This window comes from Ailuropoda melanoleuca, chromosome 10 (genome assembly GCF_002007445.2).
Source record: "Ailuropoda melanoleuca isolate Jingjing chromosome 10, ASM200744v2, whole genome shotgun sequence".
NCBI lineage: Eukaryota > Metazoa > Chordata > Mammalia > Carnivora > Ursidae > Ailuropoda > Ailuropoda melanoleuca.
In genome coordinates, this window is record NC_048227.1 from 75,312,967 (window position 1) to 75,340,270 (window position 27,304).

The window sequence follows — 27,304 nt, forward strand, 5'->3', positions numbered from 1 at the left end:
TGGAACAATTTGGAGATCACCTCATTTGTATTCTCTTCTAGCTTGCTAAATATGGATGTCACTCAAGATTCATTTCTTTGCCTTCCTTACCCCACACCCCACCCCAACTCACACATGTGCCTTTTAAGTCAGGCCCCTGACCTTTCTTCTTTCTTATCATCAATATGTTGACCTTTGTCCCTTTTCCTTCTGAACCCCATCTTCAGTGATCCACTCTTTCTCCCACCAAATCTATGCCCCAACACCACTATAACCTAGACCAGAGCTTCTCAAAGTGGGGTCCCCGAATCATTTGTGTCAGAGCTATTTAAAATAAATGATATAAGTGAATATTTCCAGGTTCTACTGAAGATCTTGTGAGTTATGTCCGAGGGTTAGGGCCCCCTGGACTTGCATTTTAAGAAGCAAACCAAGTGATTCTTAGGCACTCTGATATTTACAAACCACTGGGGTAGGCTTTAAATTCTAGAGATTCTTGTTCCTATCAGAGTTCTAGGAGCTGTGTCTATTTTGTGGTACAGAAATGTACAATTACATTGTCTCACCGGGATCTTTCAATCAACATTAACATCACACCGAATACAGCTCATTAATTCATTGTCTGTTTTAAGTGATACCCTTCTAGGAAATGAGCTACAAATCGAATTTATAAAATCTAAGCTCAGCCTAAGTTCAAAAGCATTGAAATAGAATGTCTGACTTGATTAATCACCCAAAAGTTCAAAGTACTTCAACAATGCATTTGATTCTCTATTGTTCAATCAGTGCAATGACATTAAACTTCTTTAAATAATTATATATTTTTAAAGAGCAACTGATTCTGTAGAGCTATACATTTTTAACAACATCCTTGAAGGTTTTAATGAGACTTCTCTGAGATCTTTTCCCTCCCTTTAAAATATCAGTCTCTTACCACATAGATAAGTACAGAAAATTTGATGTATGCCACCTTAATATACTTTATAGAGATGAAATAATTTTTGGAAGCTTATTGTAGGGTTCTATATCAAAATACACCTGAGATTAAAAATGGCACAAATTGTTAGGTATTTTATAGTACTATATCTCAAGGACATTTTCAAGTATGTGTCAAACAACATTATTAATTTAACATTTTATTTTTCATACATAAACATCATGCTGCAAAATACTAACACAATGTTTAGTAACTTCAAGGCAGTATTATTAAAAGACACTTGATTTGTGAAGCAGTAACACAATCAGATAGAGAACCATTCGGTTTTATGATTTTCACATTGAAAAACAGCCTGCCACACTGACTAGAACAAAGAGGTGGGGAATAACCAAAATATCTATATGAATGCTTGTCACATACTCTTCCTTGGACAGAAAGGAACAGATTTTTGATATCTACTTTATGGTTAAAATTTGCTTTATTTCAAATAACAATGTTTTAGATGGCGAATTTGCATTTTGGGATAAAGAAAAGTGTTCTGTTTCCATTAAAAATCAACACTTTCCACCACCACCCAGATCTTTCCACTATGGGGGGGGGGGCCGTGCAATCAAAAAATAATAACAACAAAAATAACAAACAGAGCCGCACTTATGTGCACACCAGAACAAAGCCAACTTAACCCCATTTTCTTCATGGTTATTTCTAGAGCAGTGGTTTCCGAAGTATGGCTACCGATCAAAGCATTCAGTGTGCCCTGGGACCCTGTGAGAAATGTGAATTCTTGGGTTCTTCCCTAGTCCTAATGAGTCAGAAAACTCTGGGGATGGGGCCCAGCAATCTAAGCTAACCAAACACTCTAGATATTCTAATTCCTGCTCAAGTTTGAGAATACTGGTATGGAATTCAGTGGAACAGGAGCTTTAGGATGTAGGACAGAGAATCAGAGTGTGCTTTAAGGGATGCTACATATAAACAATTTAATTTTTAAGCTCTCAAGGTTTCTAACTTATTTAAGCCCCTCTGTATGCTTATTAGTATAAAAGCAACACATCTGAAACTCCTCATCACCAGAAAAAGCTCTGAAGATTGATTTGAGAAATGGAGAGCTTTTGCTTATTTTTAAGGAAGAAAGGGGAGTGTAATAGGAAAGGAAATTCAGGAAAAAAGAGCAGATACCATTTACTAAGTAAGTTCCTACCATATACCAGGCACTAGACAGTGCATTTAATACATTTTATCTCTTCTATTGTTAATCTTCACAACAGTCTCATTTCACAAATGAAGGAACTGAAAATAAAAGATAAATATAAGTAGGCAGAATAATGGCCCCCAGAAAATATCTGCCTACTAATCCCCAGAACCTGTGAAGATAGCAAAGGGAAATCAAGACCACATATGGAATTAATGTTGTAAAAGGGGATTAAGGTTGCTACCACTTGGCTTTGAGATGGGGAGGGCACCCTGGATTACTCAGGTGGACCCAATATAATCATAAAGAATCCTTAAAAATGGAAAAGGGAGATAAGAATCAGAGGCATGGAACTACAGAAAGGACCAGAGGGATGCAATGTGGGAAGAATTCAACCTGCGGTTGGCTGGTTTTAAAGATGGAAAAGACTATGAGCTAAGAATGCCTGTGAGTAGCCTCTTGAAGCTGGAAAAGGCATGAAAACATTCCTTCCTAGAGCCTCTGGAAAGGAGCACAACCCTGAAACAAACTTGATTTTAGCACAGTGAGATCATGTCAGACTTCTGACAAGACAGTAAGATCATGAACTTGGTAGTTTTAAGCCACTAAATTTGTTATGGAAGCAACAGAAAACTAACACAGTAAGCCATGTGTTCAAAGCCACAACAATAGGAAGGGGCTGACCTATATATTTTGAACTCAAGATTCTTTCCATCGGTTCCTGCTGCTTTCCCATCAATACCCATCAATACCCAGCTCTTAACAGCTCTTAACAGCATACTGCTATTTCTAATGCTGCCCTGGTTACAATTAACAATCTCTTCAGGAGTACCAGACTCTTTCCCAGTCAGGATCACCTATCAGCAGTCCTTCACCCGATCAGGCTTACAGATGTTTTGTGAATGACCGACAGAGTGTTTTAGAAGTCTATACTCCTGGTTCTCCAGTTCTGCCATTTACACTTTTCTTACTGCTGGCCCAGTTCACACATTTATGACACCAGCTTGGCATGGTAGGTTATTTGTTTGTACTATTCTTTTTGTAGATAAAGGGTGAAGTTCTCTCATCGTGACTTTCAACTCCTTTTATGACTTGGGAAAAACCTATGGTTCTAGAAGTTCATGCCAATGTACTATAGCATGAAAGAGAAATGAAATACGCTACTGTTAAAAGGAAAAGATCTAAATGGCATTCTTTGCAGAAGATATCATTAGCCTACGATAGTACTTTCATCATTAGCCAACAAAGTACTTTTTTTTTTTTTTTAGTATATATGCATGGGGGTTTTTTTGCTTATTTTATTTTTTGAATATTACTAAATTATATTGAATATTATTGAATTTTATTTTTTGAATCATTAGTTCAATGATTATTTGCGAGGTGTTATACGCAACACGTGCCCTCCTTAATACCCATCACCAGGCTGCCCCCTACCCCCCTCCCCTCTGAAACCCTCAGGTTGTTTACCCAAGTCCATAGCCTCTCATGGTTCATCTCCCCCTCCGATTTTCCCTTCTTCAGTTTTCCCTCCCTTCCCCTCATGTCCTCCCTGCTATTCCTTCTGTTCCGCATATGAGTCAAACCATATGATAATTGTCATTCTCTGCTTGACTTATTTCACTTAGCGTGATCCCCTCCAGTTCCACCCATATCGATGCAAATCGTGGGTATTCATCCTTTCTGATGGCTGAGTAATATTCCATCGTATATATGAACCACATCTTCTTTATCCATTCGTCTGTTGAAGGCCATCAAAACTAAGAGGCAAACCACGAAAGGGGTAACTCATGTAACAAAAGTACAGGGGAGATGCACAAAGAGAAAGGAGACTCAGTACCCTACCCACACACTGTAATCAAGCAGACAATAATGGAAAATCTGAGAAAGCCTATTCGATACACCAGTGACAGGGTTTTTGAGCTTATAGGTGTGGATGATGCTTTTATCTGATTTCCCAGTCTCCATTATATTACATATTTTCCACAAGGACAATTAAAAATATTTCTATTTGACACATTGGTATACGAAGTACATTCCTGAAATTTATTTTGTAATTTTATTTTACCAAATTTAACTATATGTAAACAAATATTCTTTTTAAAGGGCAACCAATAAATGTTGTGCATGCCTCATGAGAGAGCATTTTGCTATTCCTAACTCTGGTACTAATAATCAGTCTTTCTAGAGTGACCAATACTGATTAAAATGACCCTTTCCCCAAGACACAGTTTTCTCCCCACATCTCTTGGTATGATGTATAAAGAAATCTTTCTCTTTTTTTCTTTATCCAGTGTACCTCGTAGTTAAAATGCTGTTTGATATCTATTTCTCTTCTGTCACTTGACTTACCAAACTGGTCTTATTTTGGGGACCCCATGGGTTTCAAAAATTCTAGCTTCTTGTTTCTGTCCATAATTAGTGAATTTTGCCAATATCTGCCTGCATTTTGCATACTGAGCTTTATTAATAAGTCAATTCACTAAAGTTTTAGAGCAAGAGATAAACCTTGTTGCTTTTCATCTCTCTCATTTTGGTAGACAGAGAGTATATCTGAAAATAACCCTAAATATACCTACAAAAACCAATGAAATTGTAAAATTTAGCTAAGTGATACATTGGCTAGGAGCCCAATTTTTGCTTCTCCATTATGATGGCTTAAGACACACTAAGTGTAGAGTTTACATAATATTTGAATAACATATATTCTGCCTCTGTTTTATCCTAAATTCAATTATGCTTTCTTAAATAATTTATAACTATAAAAATTATTATAATTTTGCAAATATGAATAAATGAAAGAGGGCTGACCAACTCAAAAAAGAAATCAGAGGCCTTTGGGAATGAGGCCAGAGTCATTAAAAAATATATTTGTGCAGAATTACAACTAGAAACAGGAATGAATATATGTATAAAATATCCTACATAAACAGGAATGAATATATATATATATATATATATATATATATAAAATATCCTACATAAACAGGTATAAAATTACATATGTAATTTCATTACACTGTATGGAAATCCTTAAGTTATTAATATTGAATTTTCTTCCACAAGCTAACTATATGATTAATCTGTATTTGAGGCACAGACTAGATAATAAACTATGTGTTGTCACCACATGAATATTTTCAACTACTATTCTTCAAATTTAAAATAATTTAATAAAAACTTTATAGAACTTACATTGCATTTGCTGCTTAAAAAGACAAAGAAACCTTGACTAGCCCAAGAATAGGATAATTCAAAGAAATGAAACGTAAAATATCATTAATGTGATTAACCATTCTGTTTAGCATGGTCATTTGTATATAAACGCACATAGAATATTTTACGTAGGAAGGACAAAGTAGAAAAGGGGAAATGGATATTTGTACATTAAAATACACTCAGATATATGTTGAGAGTCCAATACGCAGCCTGCATAATTGTCTAAGATTTCATTTGCATGGGCTAGATCTGCAGCTTGATGAGACTGCTTCGAGCTTCATTCAAAGAAAACCCCCTCTACCTTTCTTCCTCCAAAATTGGTTAATTACCGTAAGGCAGGGGAAGATAAGCTAAGATAGACCTTAAGTTCAAGAAGGACCACTTTAGCAATGCTCCTAAAGTGTTGTCAGTTTGTGGACATATCCTGGCTGGATCTGCATCACTTGAGAGCAGAATGCAGTCTTGTGTCCCATCTCATAATGATGGAATCTCTGGAAGTGATGTCTAGGAACATGTGTTTAATTGATATTGGTAAATTTAATTGTGCTAGTTGAAAATATTCATATGGTGACACACACATAGTTTATTATATAGTCTTTATAGGGTCCTGAAATCTGAATGAACCCCCCCACCCCATGCAATTGTACACTCACAGCAAAGTTTGAAAAGCACTGCTCTGGGACAGAGGTCACCAAACTTTTACTTAAAAGCACCTGATAGAAAACGTTTAAGGCTTTGAGGGCCATATGCTGTCACAACTTCACAACTCCACACAAGAGTACTGTGGACAACACGTACAGGAATGAACATGGCCATACACCAATAAAGCTTTGGATATGGAAACTAAAATTTAATTTCATATAATTTTCACGAGTTGTGAAATCTTCTTCCTTTCTTTTACAAAAACCATTACTGGATTACAGTGTATAAAAACGGGCCAAAGGCCAGATCATAATTTGCCAACCTGTGCTGCAGAAAATGGAAAAACCATAGGGCAGAAATCGATGTGCACAGAGGGCAAGAATGTTTAAAAACTGGTCCTGAGGCGGGAAAACAAAGGGCTGATTATGACATGGCACTTCACAGCAAAGACCTAGAAGTAAAAGCAGTGATACACACAGACTCAGGCAGAGAGCTGTGTAGAAGATGCAGCCATGGAATTTAAGGGGGGCAAATGGCCTGGATTAGAGCAGAGTCAGTAAGGCACCGAGTGCAAAGCTGATCACAGTAGGTAGTTTTCCATTCCTGTTTCTCACTCTCACTTACAGTTAGGAAACCTAAACCCTAACCCTAGCTCTGGCAAATCTAACCGAGTAATCTTAGGCAAATTAGTTTTCACATTACAACTTAAGGTGATTCTTTCAAATAAATCTTAATTCTCCAAAATGAAACTTTTAGAATTCTGAAAGCAAGGCATATGTGAAGCCAATATACCTTAAAGTCCACGACCCTATAAAGTCACATGGCAATGCCATATATGGACAGTAGACACCGCTGAAGAAGTTATTTATAGCATACTGTTAGAAACATTAATAAGGAACGTGTAAATAATGTCAAGTTTAAATTTACATCCTTATACAGTGTGTGCTAAGAACATGGAAATAATTAAATTCCCACAATCAAGTATCTCCTCTATCCAAAAGCTTCTAATCTATCTCCAGGTCCTCTGAGTAGAAGTCAAGTTCCTAGGCACTGCAAAAGTTCAAGTCACTGGACCCACCTGCCTCTTCAACCTTATTTCTTTGTTATCTGCCTGCTCCTCTTCCGCTAGCCTCAGTGGCCTCCACGGCGGCTATTTCTGGACACACTCGGTAGGCTTCCACCACATGACCTTCGCCCTGGCTCTTCCCTTCCCTGAACTGCTCTGCCAGCAGATGTCCCTGTGGCTCATACCCTCACCATCTTTACACCTTTGCCCAAGAGCCTACTCAGTGAAACCCATCCAGACTATTCAATGTAAAATTACAACCTGTCCCTGCCCCTCACCTTTCAACAAGCCCCCACCACCCTGCTCTATTCTCTCTTCCCCAGCTGTTGCTACTTTCTAGTCTAATTTACAATGGGAGCTGTGGATTGTCTCCTGTGTCCCCCCACAAACGCTTCTTCAGAGTACTGATTAATCTGTTCCTTTTATTCGCTGGTGCATTTTAAGTATCCAGAACAGTGCCTGGCATTGAAAAGGTGCTGGAAAAATACTTACTGAACAAATGAATTAATGTTTGCATTATCTGTAAGGCAAATATCACTACTTTTTAAACTATAGGCATAAAAATTTAACAACTGCACCATTGTAAAAAAATTTTAGCATCACTTTTAATACAATTCCCTTTCCCAAAATAACAATGTTTTTACTCACAGTGTATTTTTTAAATCTAAAAATGAGAAATTTTCTTGTCAATTTTCTCAAATGTCCTGATGCTTGGTGCTAAGTACAGAAACCAAAATAGTATTTTTCATCACTCTCAATATTTTAAAGATGTTAAGTAAAAGTATGTATCACATTCAAGTGCAGGAAAATGTTATGTTTTAATTGCTGCTTGCTTTAAAATATAAGATAAAATATAAGAAGTTAAAAGAAATGTTAAATACAAAAGCATATTATGTTTTCAAACATTATAACATCTGCATTTTTAAAAATTTCTTTAAATTCTAAAAGCAAAAAGTCTTTTTTTTCTTTTTAGAAGAAACCACAATTCTATAAATGTACATCCAACTATTATACAGTTCATACAATTTTGTGTTAATATGCATACTTTCTGAATCCACTCTAGAGTTATCATTGCTGATATATTCTTTGATAACTAGACTGCCTTGTTTTTGTTGCTAGAAAACTATATTATTATATTCTTCTTTTAAGATAAGGATATTATCTCAAGGATTTATGTTCTAGATCTACCTCAGCTAAAATAAAGTGGTTTACTTTTATTGTTTTGCCTGACACAGGTAAGTTATTTTCTAGCACATTCAAAAATGTCTATTAAGAACAGCAGACCATGCAGACAGCTCCATTCATTTGAAGTCCCTACTACTAAATTAAAAAACAAACAAAAGCACACCAAAATCTCCCTCCTCATATTTAAAGATGACAAGGGGAGAAAAAAAAAACAAAACCTGAATATTCTCCACCCAAGAACTATTTACCCTCCTTTTGCTCTATTCTACTTACTCAAAACATGTATTTGGAAGAAGTTAAAACTAAAGTCTTCCATGCTAATGTCAATAAACCCTTTTACTTGATTTTCTTTGAAATTTCTTCAGGATCCCATATTCTCACCCTTTCCCTTCTTGAGATGTTCTCTCCCCCTAAGTTCCCTGTTGTTTATTTCACGGTTTTTTCTTCATTCTCTGTGTCTCCCTTCTGTCTCCTTTGCAGCCTTGATTTGCTGAACTCCTTTACAGATTACCATAGTGCAGGTGTTCATGAGACCCTCTTTTTACTCTTTATTTTGCCTGTGCAATACTAGCTTCCTCTGACTTCTCTCAGCATCTCCATGCTCATGACTTCCAAATCTGGTTTTGTAGTGAAGATCTTTCTCCTGACCTTTAGGATATTCAAACTGTGGGTCAACTTCACTTGGATGATCCACACTCACCTAAATCAGCCTCATCCACACCCCCTCACATACACACACACACACACACACACACACAATCTGCCTCCCCTCAAATAACCCATACATATTTCAATAAATGGCATCACAATCCATTACACTTGCACAATTAGGAAAGAGGGCATCACCTCTGCCTTCTTTCTCTAATCCCACATGCCAATAAACCCTCAATTCCTACCAGTTCCACCTCTACACCATTTCTGAAATCAACTGATTTCATTCAAGTCTGTACTACCAATGACCTAATTCAGGTGGTCCATTCCTATCTCTGACCTGAACTACTAAAAGAATCTCCTAAGAGGTCTCTGTCAGTCTATAGGAGATACCCTTGCTGGGTGGAGGGGGGATATGTGCGAAGGTGTCCCCATGGCTAAAGAGTGGGACAGAGAATAAGTACTTAGAAATCACATTCATTGGTGTATTTGTCCTGTTACATTTCTCACATAATAGAGGAGAGCTATATATATGCCACTGCCTGGGTTATTTTTATAACAAAATGATTAAATATGGATTGGATACCATTCAGTGTTCACTTGTATTACTCTGTTATAAATCAAGTATTCTCTAAGTAGAAATGACTCTTTGCTACCACAAGAGGTTAACCTAATTTCTGCTGTAAGTGATTTTCTTAAGATTGGAAGTTTTAAGTTAAAGCTGTGACATGAAGATTCATTGGTTCATTTTATTCCTTAAAATAAAGTGTTCAAACAAATTTCTTTCTAAAATGGAAACTTTCTTTAAAACACCTGGAATATTTTTACATAGAATTTAAAGAGCATAAGATTTCCACTGCCACTGCAGTTCCAAGAGCTGATTATCTCAATTACAACACACATTCAACAATTATTTGAAGTCTAGGTACCTGTTGAGACAACAGAAGAGTTTACCACCAGAAAACAAAAACTGCACTGTAGTCAGAATGAAACCCGTCATGGAAGATCCTATCACAGCCCATGAGTTACGCAAGCATTAAATTCACTATTAATATGTTCCATATTTTGCCTGTGGCTTACTTCAAAAGACTAAGAGAGCCGCACTGTGCCTTCTGCTCTTCAGTGGTAAACAGGGGTGATGTAAGAGCTCTTTCCACATAATCCTGTCAAGCAAAACCGAAGTATGATACTAAAAGGAGGAACATACCTGTTTTATCAGAAAAAAAAACTTAGGATAATCCTCAAAATAGCAAGTTTTCTTTAGTTAGTACGACTACAGAAGAAAACAGCATTTACCACCAGGGAGGTAAAACTCTACCAAATATATTTTAACTTCTTTACTCCTGATTCATTATATCTTATAGAACAAGTAATTTCAGTGGATACAAATGATAAAATTATATAAAGCACACTGTTGACCAACTTTAAGGGAAAACAAAGTTATTTGATTGTGAAATGAGTAAAATATGTAAGTTATCTTAAAACTAGTTGAACAGAAAGGAAATCCTGGCTCACATAAATACTTTTCCAAAGATTGTGTGGCCTCTGTGAGTCTCCAAAAGCAGGAGGTCGAAAAAATAATCATCCAAACCTTTCAGTTTACAGCATGCATAACACTACCAATTGGTGAGGTTAAAAGTCATCTCTACCTCTATTGAAATGCAACTCTGCGCGCGCGCGCGCGCACACACACACACACACACACACACACATTCAAGATTTACTTATTCAAGAGAATTAAAAAGAGTATTACATTCTCATGGAAATCATCTTAACATAAAATCAGTATATGATCCCCACGTCCTGCTAGAAGGATACTAAGGACAACAATCTAGAGGGAAAGAGACAAGAAATGAAAGTTTTATAAAACAAAATTTATGAGAAACAAGTCATTCTAATTCACCATAGCGGTGTAAGGAACGGATTAGATAGACCTCTATGCCTATTTTGTTATTTCTATCTCTTTTCTTAAATAAAATTGTTTCTGAATATAAAAATAGCTCTTTATTCTGCTTGTCTTCTAAGTATTCTCTTCTTGATGGCTATAGAGGGAACTTAAACAGTAAGTTTCAAAAAGAAGAGAAAAGAGATTGATGTGCCCTTTTAGTAGATTTGTAAAGAACCCCCTTCTCAAAGCCAGCATTTCATTGATTTATCACTGCCGTTTTAATGTAGACCAATTAACAGCTGAAATAAAGTTGACTAATGGAAAGGCTTGAATCAGATTTTCCCTTCTCTGTTTTTTTTCTCCTACTTCACATGAATCACCAAAGAACACTGGATTTATCCTCAACATCATTAGTAGCTTAAAGAATTTAAAGTTTTCTGTCCACCTTTCGATTTGAATAGTCTAGGCAATCTATTACTTGGCCTGTTTATAGAAAATGGAAAGGGAAGAAAATAAGTCTGCTAGAATCTGGAAGAATTATTTCTATAGGGATAGTGAGAAAGTCAACAAAGATATAGAAACAAAAGAAAAAAAACGTTGAGAAAGAAAAAGAGAAATTAACCACTTACATACAGTTAGCATACAAAGATACACGCAATTTAGGAAGAAAAGACTCCCCATGGAGATTGAAAAATTAGATCTCTCAGAAAAATACAGAATCTGTCGATTATCCTAACTATAACTTTTCACATAGAAATGTTTAAAATCCAACTCCCCAAATCAAATAAAATTTTAAAAATTCACCCAGGACAATCCAAATACAATTGCATGCATAATATTAGTATTCCTCTAATAATCAACACAGTGATACTTATTAATTGCCTATTATATGCTAGGTATTGTGAGAGATGCTACGGGGAATACAAAAAACATGTAAGAATTGGTACCTTAGTTCAACAAAAATAGTCAGGAAAGTAATAATTCAGTCGATCAAGAATGACAGAAAGGGTTTGATTTAGATTTGCCAGAAAGTAGAACAATAGTTACAATGGAATAAAGTAATAAATAAACACAAAAAGCACAAGTCAATTTAAGGAGAAACTAATTTAGAAGAGAGATTTTCCAGTGGAAGATAAAGGAAAACGGAGTTGAAGGTAGACTTAAGAAACTGGACAGCAACAGAGACCGGACACTTTAGCAGGAGAACAATGAGGAGTTATTAAAGGTATTTTAATTTGAGAGCATCAAAGTCTTGCTTTAGAAAAATTAATAGTGACATGGTATCAGTGTGGAAAAAACAAATGCAGAAGTCTTGAAATATAACAGAGGTCTGAGGATTAGGTCACATGGTATAAAACGGTTTGTAGTAGAAGTAAAAAGCCAGGGACTTGGGGTTAAGATGGCGGAGGAGTAGGGGACACCTTTTTCAGCCGGTCCCCTGAGTTGAGCTGGATAGGTACCAGACCAGCAGGAATATCCACGGAATCAGCCTGAGACGCAGGAAGATACATCTGGATCTCTACAAATGAACATCTCCAGCGCTGAGTATCGAGGTACGAAGCGGGGAGCCGTGAAACCGCGCACAGATATCGGAAGCTAAACAGAAGGGGGAGGGAGCCGCCGTGTCAGGGCGCCGGGAAGCGGTAGCCACCTGCAAGGGGGAGCGGACAGACCGCGGACCCGCACGCTTGAGACAGCAGGCTGAGAAGGGAGCTCCGGGAGCGCACGCGGGACGGCTGGCGGTTGGCGGGCCACCTGCACGGGGGAGCAGGCGGACTCGCGGACGGCACCCGCGAGACAACAGACTTAGAACGCGAGCTCCAGGAGCGCGCGCGCAGGGCGGCTGGCGGGCCACCTGCACCGGGGAGCGGGCGGACCGCGGACCCGCACTCTGGAAACGGCAGACTGAGTCCGTGAGCCGGGAGCGTGCACCACCAAGCATCTCACGGAGCTCCGGAGCTCCGGTGTGCTCACTGGATCGAGGCTGAGACCGGGAGCTCCGGGAGCGTCCGCGGGGCGGCTGGCGGCTGGAGGGCCACCTGCACGGGGGAGCAGGCGGACTCGCGGTCAGCACCCGTGAGACACCAGACTGAGACGGGGAGCTCCGGGAGCCCGCGCGGGGCGGCTGGCGGCGGGCGGGGTTGGAAACACAAAGGACAGAGACGTGCCGGCCCTGGAAGTGAGGGCTGGGACGCCGGGTGTGGGGCGCACAGCCCGGGATGCTGCAGGGTTGAGCAGCACCAACAGAAACAGAGTTAAAGTGGCCAGAACATCAGTGGAGAACGATCCGCGATCCCTCTGTTCTGAGACAGAGGCTGAATTTCAGCCGCTGCTGCTCTCTCAGAAGAGGCATAGCAAACCGCCAGGGAAAGCCGCCAGAGAACAAAAGCCCGGAAATACCGGCTCACAGGGTGCCCATCCCCATCCCCCCTCGCAAGGGACACAGAGACTCTACCCAAACAGGGTTTTCTGAGTACCGGCAGGCAGGCCCCTCCCCCAGAAGGCAGGCTGAAAAATCAAGAAGCCCACAACCCGGAGCGCCTGAGTGGCGCAGTCACCAAGCACCTGTCTTCGGATTAGGGTGTGTTTACAACGTTCCGGAAAGGAGTCCCTCATCGGGCTTCTCCACCGGGAACCTGCTTCTTCCTCTCCCACTCCTCTGCTTGGGTTCCCTTTCTTGCTGACTGTCTCTCTCTCTCTCAAATAAATAAATAAACTCTTTAAGGAAGAAGCCCACATCCCTAAGATCTCTATAAAACAAGGGCGCACGGCCTGGGTCCCAGTCAACACTTGGGCTCTGGACAACCCTGCAATCTCTCTTCATCAGAATGACGAGAAGGAGAAGTCCCCCCCAGCAAAGAAAAGATAATGAGTCTGTGGCCTCTGCCACAGAATTGGCCTCGGCCACAGAATTAATACATATGGATGTATCCCAATTATCAGAAATGGAATTCAGAGCAACAATGGTCAAGATGATGAGTAAACTTGAAAAAAGCATCAGAGAAAGCGTTGCTGAGAATATAGAATCCCTAAGGGCAGAAATGAGAGCGAATCTGACAGAAATTAAAAATTCTATGGGCCAAATACAGTCAAAACTAGAGGCTCTGACGGCCAGGGTCACCGAGGCAGAGGAACGCGTTAGCGAATTGGAGGATGGGTTAGTAGAAGAAAAAACGAAAATAGAAGCTGGTCTTAAAAAAATCCACGCCCACGAATGTAGATTACGGGAGATTACTGACTCTATGAAACGATCCAATGTCAGAATCATCGGCATCCCTGAAGGGGTGGAGAAAAACAGAGGTCTAGAAGAGATATTTGAACAAATTGTAGCTGAAAACTTCCCTAATCTAGCAAGGGAAACAAGCATTCGTGTCCAAGAGGCAGAGAGGACCCCATCCAAGCTCAACCAGGACAAACCTACGCCACGGCATGTCATAGTGCAATTCGCAAATATTAGATCCAAGGATACAGTATTGAAAGCGGCCAGGGCAAAGAAATTTCTCACGTACCAAGGCAAAGGTATCAGGATTACGTCAGACCTGTCTACAGAGACCTGGAATGAGAGAAAGGCTTGGGGGGGCATTTTTAAAGCTCTTTCAGAGAAAAACATGCAGCCAAGGATCCTTTATCCAGCAAAGCTGTCATTCAGAATTGATGGAGAAATAAAGACGTTCCAAAATCGCCAATCATTAACCAATTTCGTAACCACGAAACCAGCCCTACAGGAGATATTAAGGGGGGCTCTATAAAGGTAAAAAGGCCCCAAGAGTGATACAGAGCAGCAAGTCACAACCGATACAAAGACTTTAAAGAGAAATGGCATCATTAAAATCATATCTGTCAATAATCTCTATCAATCTAAATGGCTTAAACTCTCCCATAAAACGCCACAGGGTTGCAGATTGGATAAAAAGACATGACCCATCCATTTGCTGTCTACAAGAGACTCATTTTGAACCCAAAGATGCATTCAGACTTAGAGTAAGGGGATGGAGTACCATCTTCCACGCAAATGGACCTCAAAAGAAAGCTGGAGTAGCAATTCTCATATCAGATAGACTGGATTTTAAACTAGAGGCCATAGAGAGAGATACAGAAGGGCACTATATTATTCTTAAAGGAAGTATTCAACAAGTGGATATGACAATTATTAATATATATGCCCCCAACAGGGGAGCAGCAAGATACACAAGCCAACTCTTAACCAAAATAAAGAGACATATAGATAAGAACACAGTAATAGTAGGGGACCTCAACACCCCACTATCAGAAATAGACAGAACACCCTGGCAAAAACTAAGCAAAGAATCAAAGGCTTTGAATGCCATACTCGACGAGTTGGACCTCATAGATATATATAGAACACTACACCCCAGAACCAAAGAATACTCATTCTATTCAAATGCCCATGGAACATTCTCAAGAATAGATCATGCTCTGGGACACAAAACAGGTCTCAGCCAATACCAAAAGATTGAAATTATCCCCTGCATATTCTCAGACCACAACGCTCTGAAATTGGAACTCAACCACAAGGAAAAACCTGGAAGAAACTCAAACACTTGGAGGCTAAGAACCATCCTGCTCAAGAATGACTCGATAAACCAGGAAATCAAAAAACAAATTAAACAATTTATGGAGACCAACGAGAATGAATACACAACGGTCCAAAACCTATGGGATACTGCAAAGGCAGTCCTAAGGGGGAAATACATAGCCATCCAAGCCTCACTCAAAAGAATAGAAAAATCTAAAATGCAGTTTCTATATTCTCACCTCAAGAAACTGGAACAGCAACAGAGGGACAGGCCTAACCCACTGACAAGGAAGGAGTTGACCAAGATTAGAGCAGAAATCAATGAATTAGAGACCAGAACCACAGTAGAGCAGATCAACAGGACTAGAAGCTGGTTCTTTGAGAGAATCCATAAAATTGATAGACCACTGGCAAAACTTGTCCAAAAACAAAGAGAAAGGACTGAGATTATTAAAATTATGACTGAAAAGGGAGAGGTCACGACCAGCACCATTGAAATTGCAAGGATTATTAGAAACTTTTATCAACAGCTATATGCCAAAAAACTAAACAATCTGGAAGAGATGGAGGCCTTCCTGGAAACCTATAAACTACCAAGACTGAAACAGGAAGAAATAGATTTCTTAAATAGGCCAATTAACTATGAAGAAATTGAGTCAGTGATAAACAACCTTCCAAATAATAAAACTCCAGGCCCAGACGGTTTTCCTGGGGAATTCTACCAAACATTCAAAGAAGAAATAATACCTATTCTCCTAAAGCTATTTCAAAAAATAGAAACAGAAGGAAAGCTACCAAACTCATTCTATGAGGCTAATATTACCTTGATCCCCAAACCAGGCAAAGACCCCCTCAAAAAGGAGAATTACAGACCGATTTCTCTAATGAATATGGATGCCAAAATCCTCAACAAGATCCTTGCTAATAGAATCCAACAGTACATTAAAAGGATTATCCATCATGACCAAGTGGGATTCATACCTGGGATGCAAGCATGGTTCAACACTCGCAAATCAATCAATGTGATACATCATATCAACAAGAAAAGACTCAAGAACCATATGATCCTCTCAATTGATGCAGAAAAAGCATTTGACAAAATACAGCATCCTTTCCTGATTAAAACCCTTCAGAGTGTAGGAATAGAGGGTACATTTCTCAATCTCATAAAAGCCATCTATGAAAAGCCTACTGCAAGCATTATTCTCAATGGGGAAAAGCTGGAAGCCTTTCCCTTAAGATCAGGAACACGACAAGGATGCCCACTCTCGCCACTATTATTCAACATAGTACTAGAAGTCCTTGCAACAGCAATCAGAAGACAAAAAGGGATCAAAGGTATCCAAATCGGCAAAGAAGAAGTCAAACTGTCTCTCTTTGCAGATGACATGATACTCTATATGGAAAACCCAAAGGAATCCACTCCCAAACTATTAGAAGTTATAGAACAATTCAGTAAGGTGGCAGGATACAAAATCAATGCCCAGAAATCAGTTGCATTTCTATACACGAATAACGAGACTGAAGAAAGAGAAATTAGGGAATCCATCCCATTTACAATAACACCAAAAACCATGCGTTACCTTGGAATTAACTTAACCAGAGACGTAAAGGACCTATATGCTAGAAACTATAGATCACTTTTGAAAGATATTGAGGAAGACATAAAAAGATGGAAAAATATTCCATGCTCATGGATTGGAAGAATTAACATAGTTAAAATGTCCATACTACCCAGAGCAATCTACACTTTCAATGCTATCCCGATCAAAATACCGAGGACATTTTTCAAAGAACTGGAACAAATAGTCCTTAAATTTGTATGGAACCAGAAAAGGCCCCGAATCTCCAAGGAACTGTTGAAAAGGAAAAACAAAGCTGGGGGCATCACAATGCCGGATTTCGAGCTGTACTACAAAGCTGTGATCACAAAGACAGCATGGTACTGGCACAAAAACAGACACATCGACCAATGGAACAGAATAGAGAACCCAGAAATGGACCCTCGGCTCTTTGGGCAACTAATCTTTGATAAAGCAGGAAAAAACATCCGGTGGAAAAAAGACAGTCTCTTCAATAAATGGTGCTGGGAAAATTGGACAGCTACATGCAAAAGAATGAAACTTGACCACTCTCTCACACCATACACAAAAATAAACTCCAAATGGATGAAAGACCTCAATGTGAGACAGGAATCCATCAAAATTCTAGAGGAGAACATAGGCAACAACTTCTATGACATCGGCCAGAGCAACCTTTTTCACGACACATCTCCAAAGGCAAGAGAAATAAAAGATAAAATGAACTTATGGGACTTTATCAGGATAAAGAGCTTCTGCACAGCCAAGGAAACAGTCAAAAAAACTAAGAGACAGCCCACGGAATGGGAGAATATATTTGCAAAGGACACCACAGATAAAGGACTGGTATCCAAGATCTACAAAGAACTTCTCAAACTCAATACACGAGAAACAAATAAACAAATCATAAAATGGGCAGAAGATATGAACAGACACTTTTCCAATGAAGACATACAAATGGCTAACAGACACATGAAAAAATGTTCAAAATCATTAGCCATCAGGGAAATTCAAATCAAAACCACACTGAGATACCACCTTACGCCAGTTAGAATGGCAAAGATAGACAAGGCAAGAAACAACAATTGTTGGAGAGGATGTGGAGAAAGGGGATCCCTCCTACATTGTTGGTGGGAATGCAAGTTGGTACAGCCACTCTGGAAAACAGTGTGGAGGTCCCTTAAAAAGTTAAAAATTGAACTACCCTATGACCCAGCCATTGCACTACTGGGTGTTTACCCCAAAGATACAGACGTAGTAAAGAGAAGGGCCATATGCACCCCAATGTTCATAGCTGCATTGTCCACAATAGCCAAATCATGGAAGGAGCCGAGATGCCCTTCAACAGATGACTGGATTAAGAAGCTGTGGTCCATATATACAATGGAATATTACTCAGCTATCAGAAAGAACGAATTCTCAACATTTGCTGCAACATGGACGGCACTGGAGGAGATAATGCTAAGTGAAATAAGTCAAGCAGAGAAAGACAATTATCATATGATTTCTCTCATCTATGGAACATAAGAACTAGGAGGATCGGTAGGGGAAGAAAGGGATAAAGAAAAGGGGGGTAATCAGAGGGGGGAATGAAACATGAGAGACTATGGACTGTGAGAGGCAAACTGAGGACTTCAGAGGGGAGGGGGTGGGGGAAGGGGATAGCCTGGTGATGGGTAGTAGGGAGGGCACGTATTGCATGGTGCACTGGGTGTTATACGCAACTAATGAAGCATCAAACTTTACATCGGAATCTGGGGATGTACTGTATGGTGATTAACACAATATAATAAAATAAAATTAAAAAAAAAAAAAGAAGTAAAAAGCCAAAAACTCAGTTCAAATGGAATATTTAAAGGACTCAGGAACTAGTTAGATGTGGGGGTGAGCAATGGAATAAGGTGGGAAAAGTTCTATTTTATAAGGTTAAGGCAACATATATCAACAAGAAAATTTCTAGCAGGCAGTTAGAAACTAGAAGACTCAGAGCTCAGAAGAAAAGAATACATAGATATACACAACATGCAAATATATATTAAATACACACACACACAGAGAAGGGGGTGGAGAGGGAGGGAGGGAGAGAGAAGAATGCACATGCCTGAGCCAAGCACTAAGGAAGATAATAATAAAAAGCCCTACTTCACATCATATATGAAATCAATTCCAAAGCTATTTAATACTTACATTTGAAAGGCAAATCATTACACTTTTAAAAGAAATACAGAACAAAATAACTTCAGAGTTGGGAAGGTTTCTTAAAATGTTTTTTAAAATCTATAATTTTTTTTAAATCAATAAAGCCATCAAGAGTAAAACTAAAATTTTGTCCAAAGAACTATAAAAAAAGCCAAAAAAAATAGGCCCAAACCTGAAAAAGACATATTTTTGTCAAATGATTCGTATCTAGACTAGATAAAGAAACATCTACCAATTGATAAGAAGCAGAGAAACCAAAAGAAAAATGGACCAAAGACACAAATGGACACTTGAGAAAAGTAGAAACAAAAATGACAAAACATTTGAAAATAAACTCAAGAGCAGTCAGAAAAATTCAAATAGTCAAAGAAATACAAATTTTGACCACAGTTTTACACCCATCCAATGGGAAAAGCAATCTGAAAAATTCAAAACTATCAAACTGAAAAATCTGAAAATCTAGTAATACCAAATATTGCTACATTTGACAAGAATATATAACAAAAGAAATACATAGTGCTGGCTGGAATACCAACTGTTAAATCATTTTAGCAAAAAACTTAGTGTCATCTTATCAAGTCAAATGTGTATATCCTCCATGACTTTGCCATTTCACTACTAGGGAAGATCCTGTATGTGTGTAAAAAGACACATGTACAAGAATGTACACAAAGGTACAATATTGTTTTTTAATACAGCATTTAGAAAACCCAGGAACAACACAAATGTCCATAGGCAGAAGACTGGATAATTAATTTCCGTGTATTCAAAAATAAAATAGAGCAGTGAAAAAGAAATATAGCCACACAAAAAATATGGGAATGGGTATGGGTAGGGATGGATCAAGTGGCCAAAACTGTACAGAATGTGAGACCATCTACATAATATTCCAAAAACATATGAACGTTGACAAAATATTTAAGTAAGCTAAGGACAAAGGAAGAAAATGATGACCACAAAATCCAGAATACTATTTTCCTTGGAATAGAAGAAAGGTTTTAATAGAAAGAGACTCTCAGGGGATTCTAGTGATGTTATTTTAGTTATTGTATTGGTACAGGTACGTTTGCTTATCATTCTTTATATCTTGTGCATATTCATATATTTATAAAAATATTTCCTACTTTGTATATTTTATATAAAATTTTATATATCTTTATTTTTATATTTATTATTTATGTTTATTATTTTATTTGTCTCATATAAAAATAAATATTTATAAAACTATAAAACTGACTAATACTCAGAATAAGAAAGACCAGAAAAAGAGATGGGGAAAAAATGGTCAGACTTTTTTTTTTTTTTTAATAAAAGTAAAATACACTTTTGTAGGAAGGAAAAGACGCTCCAGTAATGTCAATGTTACACCGAAATCAAGAGAATAACGACTTGGAACAAGTTAGAGGCCTCTCATCATCTAGTGATGGTAATTTTCAGATGCATGAAAGGGATAACAGTCAAGCTATAAGGTGTTAAGCTATTAGGTATAAGAGAATAATTCTGAGAGAAACTAGAGGCAGTAAGTAAAAACTCCCCTCTCAGGAAGTTTGGCTATGAAGAACAGATGTGCACTACAGTGAAAATTTTTTTCTGCTGGATGAAACTTCAGATTTGCAGAGTGAGGTAGGCGTCAGTGGCACGGTATGTGTTGGGTTGGGCTGGTCTGGGAGAAAGAAGTCAAAGATACAGAAGAAAGGAGATAATCACAGAGATTATATTCCACTGCTACATAAATAATATTATAGTCTTAGGCATTAAAAATCAAAATGGATTAAAGACCTAAATGTGAGAGAGGAATCCATCAAAATCCTAGAGGAGAACACAGGCAGCAACCTCTTCGACCTCGGCCACAGCAACTTATTGCTAGACACATCTCCAAAGCAAGGGAAACAAAGGCAAAAATGAACTACTGGGACGTCATCAAGGTAAAAAGCTTCTGCACAGCAAAGGAAACAGTCAAGAAAACTAAAAGGCAACCTACAGAAAGGGAGAAGATTTTGCAAATGTTATATCAGATAAAGAGCTAGTACCCAAGATCTATAAAGAACTTACCAAGCTCAACACCCAAAAAACAAACAATCCAGTCAAGAAATGGGTAGAAGACATGAACAGACATTTCTCCAAAGAAGACATACAAACGGCCAACAGACACCTGAAAAAATGCTCCACATCACTTGTCATCAGGGAAATATAAATCAAAACCACAATGAGATACCACCTCACACCAGTTAGAATGGCTAAAATTAACAATACAGGGAACGACAGTGTCGTTGGCGAGGATGTGGAGAAAGGGGAACCCTCCTAAGCTGTTGGTGGGAATGCAAGCTGGTGCAGCCACTCTGGAAAACATTACGGAGGTTCCTCAAAAAGTTAAAAATAGAGCTACCCTTTGACCCAGCCATTGCACAACTGGGTATTTACCCCAAAGATACAAATGTAGTGATCCAAATAGCACCTGCACCCCAATGTTCATAGCAGCAATGTCCACAATAGCCAAACTGTGGAAAGAGCCCAAATGTCCATCGACAAGGAATGGATAAAGAAGATGTGGTACAGGAGACTCTGCTCTATAAGCCCCTGGAAACGAGCCTTGGAAATCCCTTTTACGAAGATGGCGCCGAAGGCTAAGAAGGAAGCCCCTGCCCTTCCCAAAGCCGAAGCCAAAGCAAAGGCTTTGAAGGCCAAGAAAGTGGGGCTGAAAGGCATCCACAGTCACCAAAAAAAAGAAGATCGGCACGTCACCTACATTCTGATGACCCAAGACTCTGCGTCTCCAAAAGCAGCCCAAATATCCTCGAAAGAGCAACCCCAGGAGAAACAAGCTTGATCACTATGCCATCATCAAATTCCCCCTGACTACTGAGTCAGCCATGAAGAAAATAGAAGACAACAACACACTTGTGTTCACTGTGGATGTCAAGGCCAACAAGCACCTGATCAAACAGGCTGTGAAGAAGCTCTATGATATTGACGTGGCCAAGGTCAACACCTTGATTAGGCCTGATGGAGAAAAGAAGGCATATATTCGACTTATGATGCTTTGGATGTTGCCAACAAAATTGGGATCATCTAAACTGAGTCCAGCTGGCTAAATCTAAATATAAATTTTTTCACCATAAAAAAAAAAAACCAAACAAACAAACAAACAAAAAGAAGATGTGGTACATATATACAATGGAATATTACCCAGCCATCAGAAAGGATGAATATCTACCATTTGCATCAGCGTGGATGGAACTGGAGGGTATTATGCTGAGTGAAATAAGTCAATCAGAGAAAGAAAATTATCATATGGTTTCACTCATATGTGGAATATAAGAAACAAGGCAGAGGGCTGTAGAAGGGAGAGAAAACTGAATGGGAAGTCATGAGAGAGGGAGACAAACCATATGATACTCTTAACTATAGGAAACAAACTGAGGGTTGCTGGAGGGGAGGCGGGTGAGGGATGGGGTAACTGAGTGAAGGGTATTAAGGAGAGCATATGATGTGATGAGCACTGGGTGTTACAGGAAAATGATAAATTATTGAACGCTACATCTGAAACTAATGATGTACTGTAAGCTGGCTAATTGAATTTAAATTTTTAAAAAATCGTAAGGTTGCCATTCTCTATGTTAAATGTCTCGCTGCACAGTCAGAAAATAGTCAATAGGCTGTAAATCACAACTCTGCCACAGAACTGCTTCTTAGTTCAAAGAGTTAATCTCTTATTCCATTTTAACTCACCAGGAATGCTAATCCAACTGAGCACTCACCAGACTTTTTTAAAGGGTCTTAGTAAAGGGTAAGTCAGAGCCATCACCTCTCCCACTCCTCAATTCTCCGAGCCCCTAGTCCCAAGGACAAGATTCTTTCCTAAGAAGCATTGTTCCCCTCCAGGCAGAAGTGGTAAGTGTAAACGGGACCTTTTTTTTTTTCTTTTTTTAAGATTTTATTTGTTTGACAGAGAGAGAGGCAGTGAGAGAGGGAACACAAGCAGGGGGAGTGGGAGAGGGAGAAGCAGGCTTCCCGCTGAGCAGGGAACCGATGTGGGGCTCCAGGATCACACCCTGAGCCAAAGGCAGACGCTTAACGACTGAGCCACCCAGGCACCCCATCAATGGGACCTTCTTGAACAAGGCAGAGACAGAGATGGGGGGAGGAATCCAGAGTCTAGGAGGAGTGAGAAAACTCTGGGAACCATCCGAGCAGTACGGAACTGTCCAAGACATGGTGGAGCAGTCCTGAAGTGGAAGCAAGGCTTACCCTATGCAAAGCAACAGCCATATCGGGATATGGGGGCTGTTCCACAGAACAGCTTGGACCTCCTCTCACTAGAGTTACTGCCTCCCAAATCTGTTACATCAGAAACTGTGCTTAATTTTTTACAGGCCTAACTACTTTGCATTGCTGAAGAAGAGAACTGTAGCAATACTCAAGAGTTAAAGCATTTTTGTGTAATCTGGCTGCAATAAAAAGCACAAATGACTTTCTAATGCATATTTTCCAAATGATTCCCTCCAAATTAAAATATTCATAATTTTTTTTTATTTCTTCTTCTTCTCCTCAAATTTAATAAACATGATTTTAACGGACAATTTCCCATTCTCAGACTAATACTAGTTCACTCTCTCCAGGCAATCAGATCACAAATTTAAGTTTAAGTAATCTCTTTTATCCACTGTGTTTTTAGTAATGGTTATAAGATGAAAAATATAAAAGAAAAAGTTCCAGTCTCTGCTTCTACAAACCAAAGCAATCCATTCATATGACGGCTAATCAGAGATGTAAAGGTACTAGAAAACAAACAGCCTTTTTCGGTCTCTCTTTTTTTTTTTTTTTTTTTTTTTTTTAAAGCTTAGCGAGCTATACCCTGTCTTGGCCTGACAGGCACCATGCTTTACTAGTTAGTTATAGATAACCTTTCCAGGCTTTTACTTGGAGAACAGAGGAAGCAGATTATGCCTTTCTTTCTGATTCCCAATTATTCCCTAAGGTGGCTGACAGATACACATGATCCCCCTGAGTGTGGAGATGGTTTGCTAGGAAGGTTTACACAGCTGAGGTGAGACGCATGTTTCTGCAACCTGAGCGCTCTCTGAACTACGTGGGGTTCGAGGCTGAAATTCAATGCAGGGCATAACCCCTTGATAAAGTATCCCACTGAATTTTAGTTAGTATAGCAATAACTAAGAAAGAATGGATAACTTTGTCTCCTGTGTTCTTTGCTTGACTCTTTTCCAAAAAGAACCCTAAGATCCAAAAACAAACTCATTTCGAACTTCTGCGCCTTACAAGTCAGACCAACGACTAAATAACTCAACTGGCTCCAAACTGAGAAGTAAATGGCAATGAGAAGGAGAAAGGGCCTTCTGCGGCATCACAAAGGCAGCACAGGGACAATTCTCAGAGGCTAGGAACCCAGCAAAAGGAACTCTCAACATTAACAAGGAGCTTCCTGCTGCCAATCAGTAGGGCACTCCTGGCTGAATAGTGAGTGAATGCCATTCACTAAGTGGGTTACATTAACACTGGCAAGTTCATTTGTGAACGGCAACTCACTTTATGATCCAGGAGATCCTGGGGCAGAGAATGCCCTTTTACGGCACAAGGAAACTTACTTGACACACGTGACACAGCACTTGGAACCACCGGTACAGAAAGCAAATAAAGGATTAGAAGCCACCCAGGTGTGAGAGATTAAGGGTTTAACGGGCAGATGGAAGAGAAGAGCATCATCTGGACATCTTTCATCCTTTATTATAAGGGAAAGTTCCCCAGTGATCCCAGCAGAAAGAATAAGCTTAAATGAACAAAATTTAGCAATTCTGTTGACAAAGGCAGAATCCTTGAATAGACTTTTTTTTTTTTTTTTTTTTGTAACGGGAGTCTGTCTGCCAAAACCTGATTACCTTTCATAACAAATAAATCTCTACCTAGCAGAAAGGGAACTAAGTAACAAAAGTATGCCTTGCCCCCCACAGGTCATCCTCCAAACTGTGGAATGCCACAACTTCAAGATCTAGTTTGAACAGAGGGGGTTTGGATAATAGTGTGTGGGAATGGTCGGCAAACGCTAAGTCAAGGCCCACCTTTGATCTGCTGAGCTGAGTCTTAAAAGAATGGCTTTTAAAAATCATTACTGTTATCACACTGCTCTTGCTAAAGAGACTCTTCTGAATGAGCCACAAGCAGTTAGGAATCAACATAAAACAAACGAATCCCTTGGCCTGGATTTGGAAACTTCTCAATATTAGGATCCAACATATTCAATGTAATCTATCATTCCTCCCAATTTCCAAACCCTGACTTCAGCCAGACCAGTGTGGCTGTTCCCTCACACAGTGTGATCACTCTGGTTTCTGAACAGCTGAGGGCACAATCTATGCCTTATAATTGGGAAACCTAAACCTCCTTTAACTGCTGTCTTTGTATGCTCAGATACAGCTCCATTTTTGTCTGACCAAAGAACCCAGGTACTGCTTCCTTCTTGGAGTTCCAATAATAGTATTGTTTTCTTCACTCCATTGGACATTTAATAGAATAACAATACAAGACAGCCGATATGGATGCTTCATCTCCCTCAAAAGACTTGTTTTTTTCCTTATTTTATCGGCATTTCTAAACATATATGAACTCTGAAATAATTATGTAACAAAATCCCATTTAATCATCACTTACCACAAAAACTTATAAACACATGGCCAATCTCTTTGGTGAACTATGTATTCCCTAAAGAAAAGTATGAAATTATTTTCATACTTGTTTGTTTTCTCCCCAAATTTAGCATGTAGTAACAACTCAATAAATGGTTGGTTGTGAAAATGAATTGAAATCCAGTCCATCAAAGTTCTGAGTTGCCCCTTAGGCATTAAGCTTACTTCATCCAATCAATTCTTGAACAGACAAACCATAAAAATACTTATTTTTTAAAGAAATATTAGCAAATAATATTAAGAAAATGTCTCCTAGGGTCCCTGGGTGGCTCAGTCCGTTGAGCATCTGACTCCTGATTTCAGCTCAGGTCATGATCTCAGGGTTGCGAGATAGAGCCCCGTGTGGAGAGATACTCCCCTACTCTTGCTCTTGTGCTCTCTCAAGAAAGAAAGAAAGAAAGAAAAGAAAGAAAGAAAAGAAGAAAGAAAAAAGAAAGAAAGAAAGAAAGAAAGAAAGAAAGAAAGAAAGAAAGAAAGAGAAGGAAAAAAAAGAAAATGTCTCCTGAAAAATTGCATGAAAGTGAAAAAATTATAACCCTACTCTTNAGAAAGAAAGAAAAGAAGAAAGAAAAAGAAAGAAAGAAAGAAAGAAAGAAAGAAAGAAAGAAAGAAAGAAAGAAAGAAAGAAAGAAAAGAGAAGGAAAAAAAAGAAAATGTCTCCTGAAAAATTGCATGAAAGTGAAAAAATTATAACCCTACTCTTATCCCTTCACTTAATATTTCATCAGCAAGTCCAATTTTCTTTTGATGCCAAGACTGGAAAGTCATTATCAATAAACGAACAGGCTGGCACACTAGAGAGATACTAGATTTTATCTTTAGGGGACCTAACTCAATTCTAGCTAGTAACAAGACCTTAAACAAGTCATTTATATCATCTCTCAGTCCTTATGACTAAAATAAAAATCATTATACTCTTCCAACTGACCTTATATTATTGTAAGGATGATTTTTTTTTAATTTGTCAAACTACTTTATAAAATACAAAGCACCATGTAAATATTACACTGGCCTCATGGCATACCCAGTCTCCTTTTAAAGAGGATCTACAGACTGCTTGGAGTCACAAGACACAAAACTATCTGAAATATTACAAGCTAAATATCTTATTAGCAATGTAAGCAGTACAGATATGAGGAGAACTGAAGTGCCTAGCAAAGGCTTCATGGTAGCAAGGGAAAGGAAGAAACAAAGGCACTTCAGAAGGTAGATAATACTGTGTGCAAATTCACGCACACACACAAGTGCCCAAATTGTCCAAAGCACAGCTACAGCAATCTGCAATTTACTAAAGCAGATGGTGCCAAGAAAAAAATAATAATGGTACAGAAATTGAAGCAGTTGACTGAAGCTAAATTATGAAGGACCTCAAATGATGGCTAATCATTTTGACTTTCAAGGAAACATTGGCAAAATCTGAGGAATGCAATATCAGCAAATCAGCATCCCAAGAAAAGTAACTGATTTATAAGAGTCAGGAAAACGTTACCATTATCAAGATGGAAAACAACCAGAGCTGTGACTGGAGAGTAAG

At 38.8% G+C, this 27,304-nt stretch overlaps 1 protein-coding gene and 1 pseudogene across 10 annotated transcripts in view; one reads left to right on the plus strand and one right to left on the minus strand.

Moving 5' to 3' along the window:
• PTPRK (protein tyrosine phosphatase receptor type K) overlaps positions 1–27,304 on the minus strand; it is a 553,021-nt gene that overhangs the window by 320,791 nt on the left and 204,926 nt on the right. The gene's annotated exons all lie outside the window — the stretch shown is intronic.
• LOC109490169 lies at positions 21,684–22,160 on the plus strand (annotated as a pseudogene).